Here is a 12,166-nt window from a genome sequence, read left to right on the forward strand (position 1 = left end):
CCTCAGTTCCTGTTCAATATTCTTCTACTTTCATGTTGGAGATTCATTGTTCCAAGTTCTCTTTGTCAAAAATATTTTTATATATCCTTTAAATGTAAAGGAGTGTTTGGCTTGGGACCCTATTTACTCTCGGTATTTGTTTACCTTTAATGTTTGCCATTTATCATCCCAGGCTCTCCTTTTGACCATATCAGCTAAGAAATCTGTAATTATTCTGACTATGTATCTTTTTTATATAATCAGTCTTTTCTGATGAGAGCTTTAAGCATCCTTTCCTTGATCTCTAATGATCCTCTAATGGATTATAATATGGTGGTGAGTTGTTCTGTTCTGGTATTCTCCGTTTGGTGTTCTAAAGGCTTCTCTTCTCTGAATGACCTTATCTCTTTGGATGTTTGACATTTTCTCTGCTAGAATTCTGTGATATGTTTCCCATCCACTTTGTTTCCTGTTCTTCTCCTTCTTGATACCTGTTTCCCCAAGTTTGATCTTCTAACTGTCTTGAACTTCCAGCAAGATAGTTTCTTATTTCTTGGTTTGGTTCTAAATGATTATCTCCTCTTTCCTCTTAGACCTATTCTGTCTTTGAGACCTGAGATTATCTTCTATGTCATCTATTCGCTGTGGAGACTTTCTACTTTCTTTTTGATTTCCCTGTTTTCTCATTGCTCATATTTTAGGGCTTCTCTCTTTATTAAAACTTTGTTTTATGTTTTGTATGGACTTTCTTTACATCTTTTCTTTGGGTAAGAGTGTTAGGGGATTTATTTTAGCTGTGTCTTCTTTCATATCTTTTAAATAGGCATCTTTTTTTCCCTTATACTCCTTTGACTTCTCAGAAATTTTTATCTTTCTGTTTGTAGACTCCATGAATTATTTTGCTAATCTTTGGTTGATCTCATCTTGTTCACAAATTTCCTTGTAGATGTTTTGTATCTTTTCGTTAATCACATTTTTTAGCAGTATTTGAAATATAATTTGGAAAGTATCTTCTAGGTCCTTGATTGCCTGTTGTAAGGCCTGCTTATTTAGTGTGTGAATTATATTATCTTGACATCCATTTTTTAAATTTCTGATTGGTTCTGTCCACTTGAAGGATGTCTTGGCTTTCATTTGGGAGATCTATGATCTTAAAAGGTGACTATCTATGTTCTTGTTGATTTGCCAGGTTTTGGTTTGGTCTTCTATTTTCCTTTGTTTTTCTGGAATTAGGTTTTTGTAGACAGCAGTTGTGGTGAGATGTTGTCATGTTAATAAATACTTGTGGTTCTTGCTGGGAAGGTGGTTCAGTGGTAGAGCGCTTGCCTTGCATGCCTGAGGCCCTGGGTTTGATTCCTCAGCACCACATAAACAAAAAGAAAAAAGCTGGAAGTGGTAGAGCGCTAGCCTTGAGCTGAAGAGCTGAGGGACAGCACCCAGGCCCAGAGTTCATGCCGCTCGACCAGAACCAAAAAAAAATACTTGTGGTTCCAATGACAGTTTGAACTGTCCAGTGGTAAGGTGAATTATGTCTGTGTTTGGATGTGGCTGTCACTGTTCCTGCTTTTTTCCCATGTGGCCCTTTTATTTCCACACTGCATCTCTGCTTTTGAACATGTTGCCTAACACAGTCACAGCAGTCACATGAATGGCTGGGTAATTTTCATAAATAGCTGTTTTCTTGTGAAGACAGTATAAAAAACTTCTTTTGAATTGTATATCTATATATAATTATAACTGGCTTGGTTTGATCCACTAGAAGAAGACTTTGTATAGGACTCTAAATCTCTGTTTCATTAGATAGAGCTAGGGTAATTTTCTGTTGTTATTCTGCCATTGTTTTTCCACTTCCTCAGGTTCATTTTTTATTGTGGAGTTTTTCACCTAATTTAGGGTATGTGATGGTTGTACCAGGTTATTTTCTTTTTTCTGCTTGTGTTACTATAAAATAGTGATTTCAGGCTTGTATGAAGAGACAGTAATAATATGAAATGTATGTTATTACATCGAATGAAACGGAGCAGACATTTTAACCTATTTGCTACAATTAAATTAATATTAAGCAAAGCTAATGAAAATAATTACTTCTTTACTCTTCAGAGGATGAATATAGATCTCTTGGATATCTTGTAGGAAAAGACTTTAAACTCATTACAACTGATGCCTTACATTGAAATTACAGGCTAAACTTTCTCCTTCAGCCGGCAAAAGCTTCATTTCTTTCATTTCTTTATTATAATATCATAATACCTGCATGTTGATTTGTTTTCCTCTGCTATTTTCAATTCTATTCTTCATCCATTAGGTATGTAGGGCTTTGAATCACCAATTTCTTAAAATACCTATGTAGCTTATATTGTGATTTAACTCTCAGTAATATAAATATGAATTTATCTCTGAGTCTCATCTTGAGCTATATCAATATGAAATTTATGCAGTCTCAAGCAAGAAATGTGACTATTTTACTCTTTTCTATTTTTTAATGAATAAATCTTTTCTCTTTTGGAATATGTTCGCATCTTTTATATTTCTCCAGTGAACATCATTACTTTTATAAAAATAAATATAGAGTTTAGACATGAAGACAACCCCCCCTCCATTATCAGTTTAAAGTAAATCTTTGGGGACTCTTTTATATATAAAATTTTAAAAGTTCAATGCTCAGGTTTATACATGAATAATCTAATGCTTCAGTCAATTAGGCAAAAGAACTACCGTACCACATTAACTCTCAATTCACTTAAAGCCACCAAAATAGTGTGCATGAACATCACTCATTTTTCGAAAGTGACTTGTCAAAACATAATTTATATTATATTGGAAAGATAAAAAATCAAAATTACACCCAGATTTGCTGTCAGTAAAAAAAAGAAATGTATTAAATGTTAATTAAAGATGAACTTATTTCAGGTTCTAGGAAAACAGGAAAAGCTGGGATAATAGAAGTACAATGTATTTCATAATATCAGAATAACTGTTCCAAGTCACCACCATAAAGCAGATCACATCCCTGGGGGCAAACTTTTGGAAGGAAGGTGCCCCTTCCTTCCTTCTCTTTTGATAAATCAAACCATAATATTTCTACAGTTGTGACCAGCCTGGAACACATTTTCCCAAGAATATTCTGTAGTGTAAAGAGAACCAACTATCAAAACAAAGGTGAAAATTCTTTTCTACTACAGAATGACTTATCTGGCTTATATTTTTTGTTATTTTCATTACTTCAAACACATGGATTATTTATATTGGGATTAGACAAGTGTCCAAGTATTAATGGAATAAACATTCAGTTTACTTTCATATATCCAATATAATACAGTTAACCCCTTATGGAAAATTAACTCCAACTGTAGAAACAATGTCAGGAATATAAAATAAGCCTCAATACATATAATCTGGCACATATAAACCAGCATCTACTCAGAAATTCAGTCGCTCTATAAATATTTATTTTGTACAAAATAATAAATATTTAATTAATGAATATGACTTTTGTCATCTGAAATACTCCTCGTGACAATAATTGTGTATAATTGTATAGATGTCACCTAGACAGGAATTTAACATGCATTTAGAAATCAATTTTCCACAATTTAAGCTAGATGAGAGGAGTAATATCCTCGTGTATTGTGTGGTGTGAATTTTACCACAGTGCTGAACCCTTCCACCTAATACCAAGAGTCATGTGCAATAATTTATTTCATGTTAAGATGAGTGCTAAGTGTAGAATACAATTTGAATTATTACATTAATTCACAGAAATGAAACAATAATGATATGTTATTTGTTTAGATTCTAATGCTATTCAATTTTACAATTCATGAAATATATTATTAAAATTAGTTTCACTTTCTTCTTTTCTATAGCTGGCTATTTAAACATTACATATTACATATTAAACATTCAATATTAAGAAATAAAAAATGAGTAACTTATTATTAAAATGATATATTATTAAATTGTGATTTAAATTATAGTGCTAACAAATTGTGTTGAAAACAACATTTAATAGAATTATGGGTAATATTTTTTAAACTCAGCTGCTTGTTATTTGTTTCCTAATTGTGTCATTTGTTATTACTGTCCCAAGTCATCTCTTCACCTCGGTTAGTTTTCTATTTCATCTCTATCGGTTTGCTGATTGTGCATTTTGTTTTCCCTTTTTAATGGCTGACATGAGGCTGAAAATCTGTATGCTAGGTTATTACTTCTTATGTAAAAGTAAAATTACTGATCTCCACAGCTGTTGCCCCCACTCATATCTCCTGTATTGCTGCTCACATATATTTTATTTTATTTTTTACTTAAATTCTATTGTCAAGATAAAGTACAGGGGGGTTAGTTACATAAGTAAGGTAATGAATTCATTTCTTTTATAACTTGTTACCCCTTCTCCAATTTTTCTCCCTCCATCCCAGTGCCCTCCCTCCAAGATTATTTCCAACATTTTATTTTGTGAGTATCACAGTTGTTTAGGTTACCCATTTGTCCTTTGTCTCACCATTTTGTTTTTTCTATTTCCTTTCCCAAGTTCAGATCAACATAATTACAATACCCAGGGCATCAAAATCCAATACAGTGACTTCAGGCGATAAACCATAGGTGGGGAAAACACAAATAAAACAAAAATAAAAACAAATCCCATAGTACATTAAGAACAGCAACAAAGAACATGTCTTGGAGTTTATTTCACTAGGAATCACCTTATAGTGTCATATGTACATAGCTTTGAGCTAATCTGCTAATCTACTATGGTTATCCTTGATGTACACAATAATGCTCCCCTATTACCCAGTAATCTCACTTCTGGGCATTTAACAACATGACCACAAACAAGGCTACACTAAAGCTACCAGCACAATTATGTTTATCACAGTAGTATTTACCCTAGCTAAGATATGGAATCAACTCAGATGCCCCTCAGTAGCTGAATGGATCAAGAAAATGACACACACACACACACACACACACACACACAACAGAGAGATATACATACATGCAATACTATGCTTCCAGGGCTGGGGAAGTGGCTCAGTGGTAGAGCACTTGCCTTGAATTCCTGTGTCCCTGGATTCAATTCCTCTGCACCACATAAGCAAAAAGAAAAAAAGGCGGAAGTGGCGCTGTGGCTCAAGTGGTAGAGTGCTAACCTTGAGCTGAAGAGCTGAGGGAAAGTGCCCAGGCCCAGAGTTCATGCCCCACGACTGGACACACACACACACACACACACACACACACACACACACACACACACATACACACAAAAAATACTATGTTTCCATCAGAAAGAAAGGTACCATCTCATTTTTGAGGAAATGGAAGATCTTGGAAATAAATCATATTAAGTGAAGTAAGCCAGACTTAAAGAAACATAGATCCCATGGTTTCTTTTATTTGTAATAATTAGTTTACATCAAGGATAATCTCATGTAGTTTAATTTGACATTTTGTTCTATGTTGAGCATGCAACATTATTGCTATATTGTTTGTTATTATTTCTACAAATAAGCAGGAATATTTAAAGAATTACGTTCATCTTATCCATTACTGAAGGAAGAACAAAAAAGCAACCCCTACTCGGAAAAACAACTCGTACTAATTTAGCTTCATTCCTATGTAAGGCCGGTGTTGTCCCCTGTATCCTCATGTTGTACATTACAACTCTATACCGGTTCAACCTGTATATCTACTATCTTCTACATTGTGACCTAAATGCCACCGTAATTCCACGTTATTTTACTTTTTAAAAAATTTCTCTCTTAATGTTTGAGGTTGGTTTGTGTGTGTGTGTGTGTGTGTGTGTGTGTGTGTGTGTGTGTGTGTTTACAAAGATCAGAGTACATTATTTTTCTTCATTTAGAATACATCTTTCAGGTCATTGTAAGTTGTGGCTAATGGCATAAGTATCTTGCTATTTTAAGAATGAAACAGAGAAAGATATTTGTGCATGTATCACGGTTGCTTTAATAGTCTGTAGTTGAACACTGATCTTCGATTTATATATTGGCTGTTGTTGTGAATGATGTGAATAACAATGAACTACAGATATATTTGAGTTACCCAGAGAGAAATAATCACATGATTGGTGGGGCAGATGATATTTTAACTTTGGAGTTCTATAGAAAACTGCAAATTACTTTCTGCAAGGAGAACACTAATCTGTATTTTGAAGAAGAGTGTAGAAAATTTCCTTTTCTCCACACTCTCACCAACATTATTACCTTTGTTAAAAGGTAATAAAGTGCCGGTTTTTGCTATGTGCAGTACCCCAGACTGGCCTTAGACTTATCCAACCTCCTAAATGCTTGGAATTAAAATCTTTTGCCACCACACCTGATTCCTTTGATCTTTTTGATAAAAGTTATAGTAGTTATGAAGTAGTATCATAGTAATTTTGAATTACATTTCTCTAATGACTTCTGCTCACAAAACATTAAGCCAGCATAGGAGTTGTATTAAACAACTTTGTAAACTTACTGGCGATTTTTCAGGGCTTTAAGAAGAATATGTCTATTCAGAACTTTTGTCCATTTTTAATCTAGTTTCTTGTTAATCTCATCTTTAATTTCTCTATACAAAATCAATAATTAATTCAAAGTAGTAGAAAGGAAAAATATTAAGCAACTCCTATCATTTTCAATTATCAATAGCATGATATTTCTTAATCATTTTCTGTTGACGCTTGAGACTATATAACTCAATTTAGTCAGACTTTTTACAAGGCTGTATGTGTTTTATTTATTTTACATTGATTGTTCTTTCCAAAGCTTGTGTGTCTAATTTCCCTTGGTTTCTTTCAGTCTCAATTAGTTCAGGTGTCAAATGAAGAATAAATGGAAGGAAGCAAACAAAAAAATAATATAGTTCATCTCATCTGATGATACCTCTACAAGAATGAAGAAAGAGTTGATCCAAGGACCTATGATAGGACATCAAAAAGAGAACTCATTTTTCTAGGTCTTTCTTACCTTTGTGATGTAATTTAAATAATGTAAAACACAATTAACTACTAAGATACTTTTATGTTTTATCAGTTTTGCACATTTTCATATGGACTTCACCTCAGTCTACAACATTCCTTCATCATCCTGTCCCTGATATTTTTACACACACAAGACATAAGATAACCAGTTTGATTTACAGCATGAGAAGTTATCCTCCTGGCTTCCTTGGAAGCAGAGCATGGTCAATAAATAACATTACTTCTAATGCTCACTACATGTAATGGTTTCTGTAATACTTATCGCATTCTTTTTAGTATTTTAAAAACTTCTGGCTAAACTCAAACTCATTCATAGACGTTTGTGTTAAGTATTTCACAAGTTTTATTTCCCTTAATTCTTAAGATAACATTTTCTATAAAGCTAATGTTATTACCATTTTAGTGTTTGGAAAAATTGTAATTAAAGGCAGTAAGTGCATGGCTCAAACACACATTTTGAGCAAAGAAATGAGTCAAAGTTTCCAAAAGTCTTTCAGCAATACACAAAAGGTAGGTAAAATCTCTCCATTCTCTTACACTCTCAATTCAATATTCATATTTCCAAGAAATAATAGCATAGCAATTATTGCCCATGGTGATAGTTTTCTGTTACATTTGGTCTTCAACACAGATTGTGTTGGTGACATTGGGTTATCACGCACAGAGTTGAGATTATAAGAGAAAAATTTCTTCAGTCCCATAGTTCCTGTTTCCTTTTTAAAAAGTACTAAAACTTTTAAATATTTTCACTTACTATGTTAAGAATCCAAAAAAACGAAAAAAATTTGCTTATAATCACTCCAAAATGCTTTAAAAATAAATGATAAAACAGGCCCCCGTGAAGTAAACTTTCTTCTACTTTTAAAATTATTCTAAAAGACTTGCGTTGGTTGGTCACATCTGTAATCCTAACTATTCGCCATATCAACACTGAAGCTAGAGATCTGTGGATAACAGTTGGAAACCAATGAGGGAAAAATAAATTCATAGGATTATTTTTCAAAAATTTCAATGAATTAGCAACGGGCCAGGAATGGAGATGTAGCTCATATAGTAGCTCACCAATCTAGAGAGGAAAGGCCTAGCAAGACTTTGAAGCCCTGATTTCAAACTCTGAGCACACCAACATACATGCAATTGGATGAGAACACACGCTCTTGCACACACACACACACATTCAAAATACCTTCATATTAGTGTTTTGCATTAATTTCTTTGTTAACAATATTATATGAGTAAAATAAAGGAAATAAACTCTTCCATCTCAGAACATGTTATATGTTTTCTATTGTAAAATTCTGTACACAGGGGTCACATTTACATGAGCAAGGTAATGAGTACATTTCTTAACACGCATTGTTACCTTCTCCTTTATGTTCCCCTACCATCCCTTCCCTCCCACCTCTACAAGCACACTCCCCTCCCTAAGTACACTTCCCCTGCCTAAATTGTAAAGTTCATTTTTCACCATAGTGTCTTGTGCATCTCATTGTTATAATGGGTCTACCTGTATCCCTATTTAAGCATCTTGTTTTTTTCCTTTTCCTCCCCAAATTAGATGAACGTATATACAAGATGTGGGTGCACCAACTTCAAATACAGTGTAAACGGGTTATAGCATGGGGTAGGAACATATAAAGAAACAAAAAAAACACATCACCTGTTATAAGTACGTTAGAATCAATAACAAGCAAGAGAAAAACACACGTGTGTTCCTATCTTGGGTTTCATTTGCCTAATCTGGTCATATGTGCAAAGCTTTTAACCTTTTCTGCTTATCTCAGACATAAAATAGTTATTAAAAATTAAGGAAAACATAGGGCCTATGTTTCTTTGGATCTGGCTTACTTCACTTAATACTTTTTTCCAAGTCTTTCCATTTTCTAACAAATTGGGAGATGCCATTCTTTCTGATGGAGGCATAGAATTCCATTGGTATAAATACCACATTTTCTTGATCCATTCATCTACTGAGGGGCATCTGGGTTGGTTTCAGATCTTAGTGATGGTAAATAATGCTGCAGTAAACATAGTTGTGCTAATAGCTTTAGTGTGGTCTTGTTTGTGATCATCTGGGTAAATGCACAAAAGTGGGATTCCTGGGTCATAGGGGAGCTCTATGTGGAATCTTTTGAGGAACCTCCATAGTACTTTCCAAAGGGTTGAATAAGTTTACACTCCCACCAAGAATGCAGTACAGTTCTCTTGTGGCTACATCCCCTCCAGCATCTGTTGTTGTAAAAGTATGGAATGGTTCAGGAATTTGCCTGTCATCCTTTCTCAGGGGCCATTCTAATCTTCTCTGTATTGTTCCAATGTTAGAGTACTTGATGCTGAATTGAGCATAGAACATTTTTTATATATAAAGTGTAATTGATTTTCTTAAACTAGACAATTCAACAAAAAGTAAGCTCAAAAGAATTGCCATGAAATTTTAGAACCATGTACTTCTTACATAAGCACACATTTAAGAATAAAGACTGACATATCAAAAACAAAATAATTCCAGATATTTGTTTTTCAAGAGATGTGTAAGAGGAGGAATTCAATTATTTTATACAAGGCACCTGTCATAATGAACACTGAAGCAAGTGTTAAGGTTTTTTTAAAGTTTTAATGTTTTAAACATATTTAATTTTGGGAATTTGCTTATATATGCCAAAACTAGGACTGTTTGGCAGGACATAATTTTTTTTTTGGGGGGGGGAGTCTGGGAGTGGGGCCTGAACTATGGGACTGGGCGCTGTCCCTCAGCTCTTCAGCTCAAAGCTACTGGTCTACCACTTGAACCAACGTGCCAGTTCCAACTTTTTTCTTTTTGCTTATGTGGTGCTGAGGAATCGAACCCAGGGCTTCATGCATGCAAGGCAAGCACTCTACCACTGAGCCACCTACCCAGCCCCAGGTCATAAATCTTTTTGATAAAGTATTTAAGATTTATGGTAGCAGACATATGCTACTAAGTATGTACATTTCAGAGTTTATAGAAATTTTACTAATGAGAAGTTGCAAAGTCTTTGTGTAAAGGAGCAGAATAAAGAGTTAAGACTTTTAACTACATAGTTTCTATTAAAAATATAGGGCTTCCTTATTTTATATGTTAGTGAGGAACAAATGATGATATAAGCCATATACAAATGATGAGATGAGCCATAAATAGTAATCTTAATGGGTAACTTTAAAGACTGCTCATAGCCTATAAAACTCTTGTTGAACATCATAATCTTAGGCAGTTTTAAATGTACAGAAATATGAGAAAATAGTAAAATCTAATACATAGTACCCTTCAAATACTGAAAACACTGGTAATTGTTTTGTTTTTCATTTTATTAATCATTAATATTTAATTATTGGTTTATCTTATTTGTAGCATTGTTTTCCTTGTTGTAATATAATACAACTTTTTGTAAGTCATCATTATGAAGTACTTGGAGAAGGTTACTGGGATAGCCAAACCATTTTTTATAGGTGCATGTGAATTTACGAAGAGGAAAATTAAGAACAAAATATTTATTTAAAAAGTTATCAAGTAGAGTCTGAATCAGGAATGTTGATAAATGTCCACACCTAAAATCTTACCCAGAGGCTGAAGTAGTGATTTTAAAGAATTGAGGCCACAAAAGTCAGAGACTGTGTTTAGTTTTGTTTCATATTTTGATTTTGCTGGTAATGGGACTCTGTTTCCTAGGTGCTGTCCCTCAGCTCAAAGCTAGCGCTACCACTTGAGCCACAACACCACTTCCATCTTTTTTTGCTTATGTGGTGCTGAGAAATCAAATCTAGGGCCTCATGCATGCAAGGCAAGCACTCTAACACTGAGCCAACTTCCAAGCACCTGACAGAATGTTTTTTAAAAAATCAATTATCCAACATTTGCTTTCTGCTTTGGGTTATGTTATTAAATATATGAATACCTTTTTATATCATTGTGAATTGTCATACTTCTGAATTTATAATAGCTTCAACCACTTTATCCTTTTCAAAGTCATGAAATAGCTCAGAGTTTGCTTCCATGAAGATTGTTTTTGCATTTAAAATTTCTCCTGAGACATTTTTATTTTTAACAAAATAACTTTATATTTCATTTTGATGGGTTATCATACATCAAATACCTTCAAATGTATATGTAGAGTCTAAAGACAGCAGTATGAATATTCTCATACTGCTCTTGTTTATCTGTTATGCACTTTCAGTATTGTGATATTTCTCTTTCCCTTTCACTCTCCCATTTCCTCTCTTTCTCTTTCATGCTCCATGTCTGCTGCTCTTCTATGGTGAAAACTTTAAAAACTTGAAAAAGGAAATCAAAACAGAACTTAGAAAATGGGAAAAACTCCCATGCTCCTGGATTGGAAAGATTAACATCGTGAAAATGGCAATATTTCCCAAGGCTATCTACAAATTTAATGCGATACCTATCAAAATTCCAACCTCATTCTTCAAGGAAATAGAAGAGGCAATCCAAAAATTCATATGGAACAATAAAAGACCCAGAATAACAAAAACGCTCCTCAATGGAAAGAACACTGCTGGAGGAATATCAATACCAAATTTCAACCTCTACTATAAAGCCATTGTAATCAAAATAGCTTGGTACTGGCACAAGAACAGACTTCAGGACCAATGGCATAGAATTGAAAACCCAGAAATGAACCTAAAGACCTATAGTCATCTAATCTTTGATAAGGGAGCTAAAAAAATAGAAGGGAAGAAAGACAGCCTCTTCAGTAAATGGTGCTGGCAAAATTGCTTAACTACTTGTAGAAAACTAGAGCTAGATCCTTATATATCACCCTGCACCAGAATCAACTCCAAATGGATCCAAGACCTCGGAGTCAAAGCAGACACTCTGAAAACATTACAGGATGGAATAGGAGAAACCCTAGGTCTCCTTGGCTCAGGCCGAAATTTTCTGAATAGAGACCCGGAAACACAACAAATCAATGAAAGGTTGGACAAATGGGATTGCATGAAGTTGCAGAGCTTCTTCATGGCAAAGGACATAGCTAGCAAGATCAATAGAAAGCCCACGGATTGGGAGAAGATCTTCACTAGCCATACAACGGACAAGGGTCTCATATCTAAAATATACTTGGAACTCAAAAAATTAAATCCCCCAACAATAAATTCTCAAAGAAACAGCTGCCCAATAAATAAGTAGGCTAATGACTTAAAGAGAAACTTCTCTGAAGAAGAAAGAAAGAT

General features: G+C 34.1%; 1 non-coding gene across 1 annotated transcript; it reads right to left on the reverse strand.

The window, feature by feature from the left end:
- Window positions 1-9,200: 9,200 nt before the first annotated feature.
- LOC122124503 lies at window positions 9,201-9,303 on the reverse strand. The gene has a single exon (XR_006150576.1). It is a non-coding gene; the product is annotated as a U6 spliceosomal RNA (small nuclear RNA).
- Between the last annotated feature and the right edge of the window lie 2,863 nt (window positions 9,304-12,166).

This window comes from Dipodomys spectabilis, unplaced genomic scaffold (genome assembly GCF_019054845.1).
Source record: "Dipodomys spectabilis isolate Male_0828 unplaced genomic scaffold, ASM1905484v1 ptg000238l, whole genome shotgun sequence".
In the NCBI taxonomy this organism is placed as follows: Eukaryota; Metazoa; Chordata; class Mammalia; order Rodentia; family Heteromyidae; genus Dipodomys; species Dipodomys spectabilis.